The sequence below is a fragment of the Chenopodium album genome, chromosome 4, assembly GCF_948465745.1.
Source record: "Chenopodium album chromosome 4, dcCheAlbu1.1, whole genome shotgun sequence".
Taxonomy (NCBI): Eukaryota; Viridiplantae; Streptophyta; class Magnoliopsida; order Caryophyllales; family Amaranthaceae; genus Chenopodium; species Chenopodium album.
In genome coordinates this window covers 72,233,545-72,241,663 of record NC_137837.1, presented here as the reverse complement: position 1 = coordinate 72,241,663, position 8,119 = coordinate 72,233,545, and the positions used below count along the sequence as shown (strand labels likewise).

Here is an 8,119-nt window from a genome sequence, read left to right as displayed (position 1 = left end):
TCTAGTGATACAAATATTCCTTCAGATTCAGAATCAGAGATGACGGCCCAGAAGAAACTCAGTGATTATTCGCAACCGAAGCTCTCAGATTTCCCGCACCTTACTCCTACTCCGGCTCTAGATGGAGTTCAATTTGAGATCAAGCCCCAATTTATCACTATGATAGAGAGGAAGCAGTTCAGCGGAGCTAAGGGTGAAGATCCTAATCTTCACATCGCAGATTTCTGCCAATATTGTAACACCATTAGACAAGCCGGGGTTACGCAGGACCAAATCAGGGAGATTCTTTTTCCCTTTTCTTTATGTGGCAAAGCAAAATTATGGTTTAATGGTTTGAATAGAACTGCACTTGGTATTACTGACTGGGAAACTCTTGCTTTGAACTTTTATAATAAATATTATCCTGCAAAGAGAATAGCGGTACTAAGAAGTGCTATTCAGAACTTCGCTCAAGAGGCCGACGAAACATTATATGAGGCTTGGGAGAGGTTCAAGGATCTACAGAGAGAGTGTCCCCACCACAATCTAGCACAATGGCAATTGATCCAAGCATTCTATAATGGACTTGGAAATTCTTCCAGATCAGTACTAGATTCGGCAGCTAGTGGGAGGTTTATGAATTTAAACGTGGATGATGCAGGACAGGTTATCGAAGACATGGCAATACACAATTCCCAATATGGGAATCCGAGGGGGTTTGCAAATAAGGGAAAACATAATGTCGATTCTGTATCCTTTTTGCAAGCTCAATTAACTTCTATTTGTCAAAAATTAGATAATCTTACTGCTACTCCTAACTCTGTAGCTAATGTTTCTGCTGTTGCTAACCATGAAGCTTTTTGTGAAAATTGTGGAATTGTAGGTCATTGGGAGCAAGATTGTAGGAGCTCTATGGAACAAGTTAATGCCTTTCAAACCTATAGGCAAAATAACCCCTATTCCAATTCCTACAATGCCGGTTATAAAAATCATCCTTATCTTTCATACCGAAGTACCAATGTACAAAACCCTCCACCTCCACAACAACCACAACAGCAACCCTCACCACAGCAAAAATATTACCATCCTAATAACGGCCAGAAAAGCCAAGCATCACCCTCATCATCTTCCGACCCTGCCATGACAGAAATTAGAGCAATGCTAGCTAATATGCAAAAGCACATGGAGAGTAGGGATGCGCAAATTGATTCTATTCTAGCTCATAATAAAATCATGGACAATCAAATTGCACAACTTTCATCTACCCTACAATACCGTCAGCGGGGGGCTCTACCATCACAACCTATCCATCCTACAGATCATGCTAATGCAATCACTCTAAGGAGTGGTTCACATTATGATGGACCTCCTATGCCAAAGGATGATAGACCAGTTCCTGATCTAGATTCCTCTATACCAAATGATAATCCTGCTAGCCCTGCAGGGCTACAAATAGATACTAACCCTACTAATGTTTCTGTGCAGGGTAAATCGCAGGATAAGGGAGGAGATGTGCAGAGCCCAGTTATCAAGCTTCCATTCCCTAATAGACAATTGAAGAGTAAGCTTGATAAACAATTCGGTAAGTTTTTAGAGGTTGTGAAAAACCTGCAGGTAACAGTTCCTTTCACTGATTTAATCACTCAAGTACCTGCTTATGCTAAATTCATGAAAGACATTCTGACTAGGAAAAGGGCCTTTAATGAAGTAGAAACTGTAGCTTTCACAGAGGAGTGTAGCGCTTATTTGCAAAATAAATCCCCTCCTAAATTAAAGGATCCTGGTAGTTTTTCTATCCCTTGTCACATTGGGAATGTTTTTATTGATAAAGCTTTATGTGATTTGGGTGCTAGCGTCAGTGTCATGCCATCATCTATATGTGCTAAATTAAATATGGGGGAATTAAAAATTACTAATATAACTTTGCAAATGGCAGATCGTTCGGTAAAATATCCCTTAGGTATTTTAGAGGACGTACCTGTCAGAGTTGGTAAATTTTTTATTCCAGTTGATTTTGTTGTTTTAGATATGGCAGAGGACACACAAATACCCATTATATTAGGTAGGTCTTTCCTCCACACTACAGGAGCTATTATTGATGTGAAAAATGGTAAACTAACCCTTTCTGTAGGTGACGATAATGTTACCTTTAATTTAGGGAAGGTTTTGAAAGGGCCTATGTTAGAGGAAAATTGTTGTTATATTGATACAATTGATATAATGGACGATATTTGTGTTGATAGCTTGCCACAGGTTCTTGCGAAGGATCCCTTAGAGGAAGTTCTCTGCGGGAATTTATCTAGCGACAATGCAAGCATTTGGGGTAATGAGATACAGGATGTTGAAAAGGCTCTTTCCTTAGATGAGTTAAGCCCCAAGGAGACAATGAAGGTAGTAAATTTAGTTCAGGAATCAAAACCTGCAGAGGTCAAGAAACCTGAGCTAAAACCTCTCCCTTCTCATTTAAAATATGTTTTTCTAGATGAGCAGGAAATACACCCCGTGATCATCAGTACTGCACTCACTGACCTACAATCTTCCCAACTTCTAGGGGTCCTCAAAACCCATAAGAAGGCTATAGGGTACACTATTGATGATCTCAAGGGTATTAGCCCTAATTTTTGCATGCACAGGATTCATCTAGAGGAAAATTTCAAGCCCTGCATTCAACCCCAAAGAAGATTAAATCCAAACATGCAGGAAGTAGTCAAGAAAGAGGTGATGAAATTACTTGATGCAGGTATCATCTATCCTATTTCTAACTCCAAGTGGGTAAGTCCTGTGCAGGTAGTACTGAAGAAGTGTGGGATGACTGTGATAACTAATGATAAAAATGAATTAATTCCCACTAGAACTGTAACAGGGTGGCGTATGTGCATAGACTATCGTAGACTAAATATCGCCACTAAAAAGGATCACTTCCCTCTCCCCTTTATTGATCAAATGCTTGAGAGGTTAGCTAATCACAAATTCTTTTGCTATTTGGACGGGTATTCGGGATTTTTCCACATTCCGATTCACCTTGAAGATCAGGAAAAGACCACCTTTACATGCCCTTATGGCACTTTTGCATATCGTAGAATGCCCTTTGGTTTATGTAATGCACCTGCTACCTTTCAACGTTGCATGATGAGCATTTTTTCTGATTTCATAGAGTCTATTATAGAGGTCTTTATGGATGATTTTAGCATATATGGTTCCTCATTCGATTCATGCTTAATTAATCTCGCTAAAATTTTGAAAAGGTGTGAGGAGTGCAACTTAGTACTCAATTGGGAGAAATGTCACTTTATGGTGACAGAGGGAGTAGTCCTTGGTCATATTATATCTGATAAGGGCATACAAGTAGACAAAGCTAAAATATCAGTGATTGAGCAATTACCTCCCCCAGTCAATGTTAAGGGAGTTAGAAGCTTCTTGGGTCATGCGGGGTTTTATCGCCGCTTTATCAAAGATTTTTCTAAAATTGCTAAACCACTGACACAGCTTTTGCTCAAGGATGCCCCATTTATTTTTACTGACGAGTGTCTTGAGGCTTTTCACAGGATTAAGCATGCTTTGATATCGGCACCCATCATATGTGCTCCCGATTGGAACCTCCCTTTCGAGATCATGTGTGATGCAAGTGACTTTGCACTAGGAGCCATGCTCGGACAGAGGAAGGATAAGGTTTTGCATGCTATTTATTATGCTAGCAAAACCTTAGATGAAGCCTAAGTCAACTATGCCACCACAGAAAAGGAGTTTCTTGCTATTATTTATGCTTTAGAAAAATTTAGATCATATCTAGTTGGTTCTAAAGTTATTGTTTTTACTGATCATGCAGCATTGAAATACTTGATGGCCAAGGCAGAATCAAAGCCAAGGCTACTCCGTTGGGTTCTCTTGCTCCAAGATTTCAACATTGAAATAAAAGATAAAAAGGGAGCAGAGAACGTAGTGGCAGACCACTTGTCACGTATCAGGTATGATGAGGGTAAGGATTCTTTACCTATAGATGATTCTTTCCCTGATGATAACCTGTATGCAGTTGTAGAGCATCACCCTTGGTACGCCGATTTTGCTAATTATATAGTGGGTGGTACTCTACCTCCTGACTTGTCCTACCAACAGAAAAAGAAATTCCTCTATGATGTTAAACATTATTTTTGGGATGACCCTTTTTTGTTTCATGAGTGTGCAGATGGATTATTTCGCAGGTGTGTTCCCGAATGGGAGGTTCACGGCGTCCTTACCAGTTGTCATACTTCACCCTATGGTGGACATCATGGCCCCACTAAAACGGTGGCCAAGATTAATGAGTCAGGCTTCTTTTGGCCTACTATATTTAAAGATGCTAACACTTTTGTACAGGCTTGTGATTCTTGCCAGAGGACTGGCAACATTTCGCGGAGGCATGAGATGCCCCAAACTGGCATTCTAGAAGTTGAAATATTCGATGTTTGGGGTATCGATTATATGGGGCCGTTCCCATCTTCCAATGGGAATTGTTACATACTTGTAGCCGTCGATTATGTGTCCAAGTGGGTTGAAGCCATAGCTTCACCAACAAATGATTCCAAGGTAGTCATTAAGCTCTTCAAGAAGATCATATTTCCCAAGTTTGGTGTTCCACGAGCTATTATTAGTGATGGGGGTACCCACTTCCATGAAAGACAATTGGATAACCTCCTCAAGAAGTATGGCGTATATCACAGAACAGGGCTTAGTTACCACCCTCAAACTAGTGGTCAAGTTGAGGTCTCTAATAGGGAAATCAAGGCGATCCTAGAAAAGGTAGTAGCCAAGTCAAGAAAAGATTGGAGCATGAAGCTTGATGACACACTTTGGGCATACCGGACTGCATTTAAAACACCGATCGGTACTTCACCTTATAGATTGGTTTATGGTAAGGCATGTCATCTTCCCGTAGAATTGGAGTACAAAGCTTTTTGGGCGATCAAAGAGCTTAACATGGATTCTAAGGCCGCGGGTAAGAAGAGACTCCTTCAACTCAATGAGTTGGATGAGTTTAGATTGTCGGCATATGATAGTGCGCGGATCTACAAGGAGAAGACCAAGAAGTGGCACGACAAGAGAATCCTAGCAAGAGAGTTTGCACCGGGCGATAAGGTTCTTCTCTTTAATTCCAGATTGAAGATTTTCCCAGGAAAGTTGAAGTCTAGGTGGTCCGGTCCCTTCACTGTCACAAAGGTAAACAAATTTGGTTCGGTAGAGTTGGTGAATGACAAAGGTGAAGAATTCAAGGTGAATGGCCAAAGGTTGAAAGTGTATCATGAAGGTGCTACCATTAGAGATGTGGAGGAGACTCTCCTAACTCCACTTTCAACATGAGTTTCAAGGTGGTGAGAAGGTCGTGCGGGACCTAGATAAACCAGCGCTTTGCGGGAGGCAACCCGTATTTCATGCTTTATAGGCTAGTTTTCCTTTTCCTTATTTTTCCTTATTTTATTTTTATTTTTGTTTTTTTTGAGAGGCGAGGAGAGTGATATTTCATCGGTTTTAAGTGTTGTTGTACAGGTATGAATTTGACAGGGTATAAAGACTTAGAGAAATTTTGAAGAAGAAACGGAATCGGAGGAAAAAGGCTCTCTCGGGCCCGATCGGGCGAGGCTCGCCCGATCGGGCGCGCAAGTGAGCCAGAATTCAGGGCCAATTTCGCTCGATCGGGCGCGTAAGTGAGCTAAAATCGGAGCACAATTTCGCCCGATCGGGCGAAACAGCCTGATCGGGCGCGCAAGCTCAGTGGATTCAGGGGTTATTTTCGCCCGATCGGGCGAAGCTTGCCCGATCGGGCAAAATTTTTGGAAAATCGAGTAAAAGAAAAAGAAATGTCGGGCGAAGCTCGCCCGATCGGGCGAGAAAGAGGGCGAAAATTCGTTCGCGTTCGCGCCCGATCGGGCGGAGCTCGCCCGATCAGGCGCGCAACTTGTGATTTGGAGAATCACACCTTCGCCCGATCGGGCGAGGCTCGCCCGATCGGACGCGCCATCAGGCCGACCCCCCCTTTATTTTCTTTTCTCTTCTTTCTTTCCTCATTTCCTCCTTATTTCTTCTTCTTCATTCACTTTCTCTCTCTAAAACCTCCATTTTCAAACCTTAAACTTTCACTTCAATCTAAGATCTCCTCCAATTCCTCCATCCAAAATCAAAATTTTTTACATATTTCATCTCCCCTCACCTTCCTCTACACTCTATACTAATTTTCCCCAATTTTCTCTCAACTTTTCTCAAACCCTAAGAGAGAGAAACCTCAAATTTTCTACTATTTTCAAAGCTAATGGCCTCCAAGCGTTCAAGAAATCAAAGGGGTGAGAGCTCTAGTGCACCACAACCAACAATCAACCCGGACCTTCAAATTCCAGGATGGGAGGAAGTTGTAATCGTTTCGGAGGAGCAACGGGTTCGGATGATCAACCTCATCGATCGTAAGGTAATTTCTACCCGTTTCATACATCATCCTACTTTAGCTAGGTTAGGTCTTGACAAATATGTAGAAAAATTGTTTAAGGGCATAGGCATGAGTGGGTTTTTTCAAATGTGCCACGATACTTATGATTATTTAACATTGGAATTTATATCAAGTTTTAATGTTATCAAAATGAATGCACTTATCACTCATTTCCAATTTCGATTGTTAAACAATAATGTGAGATTAACTTTAAAAGAATTTGGTAAATTGTTTGACTTGAAATCGGACAAGCCTATTGAACCCTCTCAAGACCACACCGCCGTGGTCTACAAGAGGTTAACAGGGGAGGATTTGGTGAACCTCCAACATGCCAAAGGGACGTGGATTCAACATCCCGTCCCCAAACTTTGGCAAAGATTTGCCGGCCTCACTATTTTTGGGAGGCATGAACCGGCAAATGTTCGGAGGGATGAATTGGAATTGTTGGCTTCCTATATAATTCCTAATTCTGAAAAATTAAATATACCCCATAGGATAGCCAACCATTTTCAAAGGGCGGCCAATGCGGCCGAAGCTAGTAGGTCTAGAGCGCCTATTTACTTTGGGGGGTTAGTGACCCATATAGCTAGGAAGCATTTAGGTTGGAACCCCGATGGCCATAGAAAAGTTGTGGGATCGAACCTAATGGACCTACCTTATTTTGGGAGTTTGAATTGGGTACAACCAGTGGGGAGTGATACTTGGTGGATTGTCCACCGACAATCGGGTAGGAGGGACCAAGCCTTTACCTTACCCAACCACGCCTTGACCAAATTTGAGAGGGGGAAGCCCTCTTATACCTTCGAGTTAGATGGTCAAGGTGAGGTTCAACCACCTCACCCCTCACCACAACCTCACCAATCCCCCATTCACCACTCACCCCACTACACACCACCCCCACCTTTCACCTACGGCATGCCTACAATGCCTACTTCCTCGATCGATTACAATGTCAACCCAAATGCCCCATATGACTTTTCGGCTTTTAGGAGCCAACTGGACCGCATTGAGACGGGGCAAGGGAGGGTTGAGGGCATGATGCAAAACCTAGATTCTAGGTTAGGCACCCTAGATGGCCGGGTAGGTCTTATTGAGAGGAACCTAGGGAGGGGCCTTTACCCCATGTATGATGATTACGCCCGTCGGGGGGCTATTCCTCCCGATTCCCTTCCTCCCGATTGGTTCCAATACCCCCAAGGCGGGTATTCTCACCCCGGTGCTTATGGTACTTATGTGGACTACTCTTCGGTCCACGGATATGGGGGTATGGGTGGGAATGTAGACCCTAACTGCTATGCCGGTGGTTCGGGGTATGGTGGTGGTGGCTCTAGCCATGGAGGGGCCGGCTCTAGCCACGGTGGGGGGTACTCTAGGATGGATGAGGATGAGGAGTAGGCTACTCTCCCAAGTCAATGAGGGCATTGCTTGATTTGGCTTGGGGGGGTGTTCTTTCACCTTGGAAATTCTCTTCCTTCTCTCCCTTTATTTGTTTTCTAGTGTAGTTTTTATTTGCTTTCCTAGTGTAGTTTTTTATTGCTTTCTTATATATGAAAAATACAAAAAAAATTGAAAAAAAATAAAAATCAAAAATACGTTCCAATGAATTGTAAATCATGCTTCCCTGTGCCTCATACTTGAGAAAATTGTTTTGATTCTTGGTATTTGATGATGAATATTGTGGATTTGTTG

The 8,119-nt window shown here is 42.4% G+C and overlaps 1 non-coding gene across 1 annotated transcript; it reads right to left on the bottom strand.

Annotated features, from left to right (window-relative positions):
- Nucleotides 1-420: 420 nt before the first annotated feature.
- LOC145629806 (small nucleolar RNA R71) lies at nucleotides 421-527 on the bottom strand. Its single transcript, XR_014111945.1, has one exon. It is a non-coding gene; the product is annotated as a small nucleolar RNA R71 (small nucleolar RNA).
- Nucleotides 528-8,119: the final 7,592 nt, after the last annotated feature.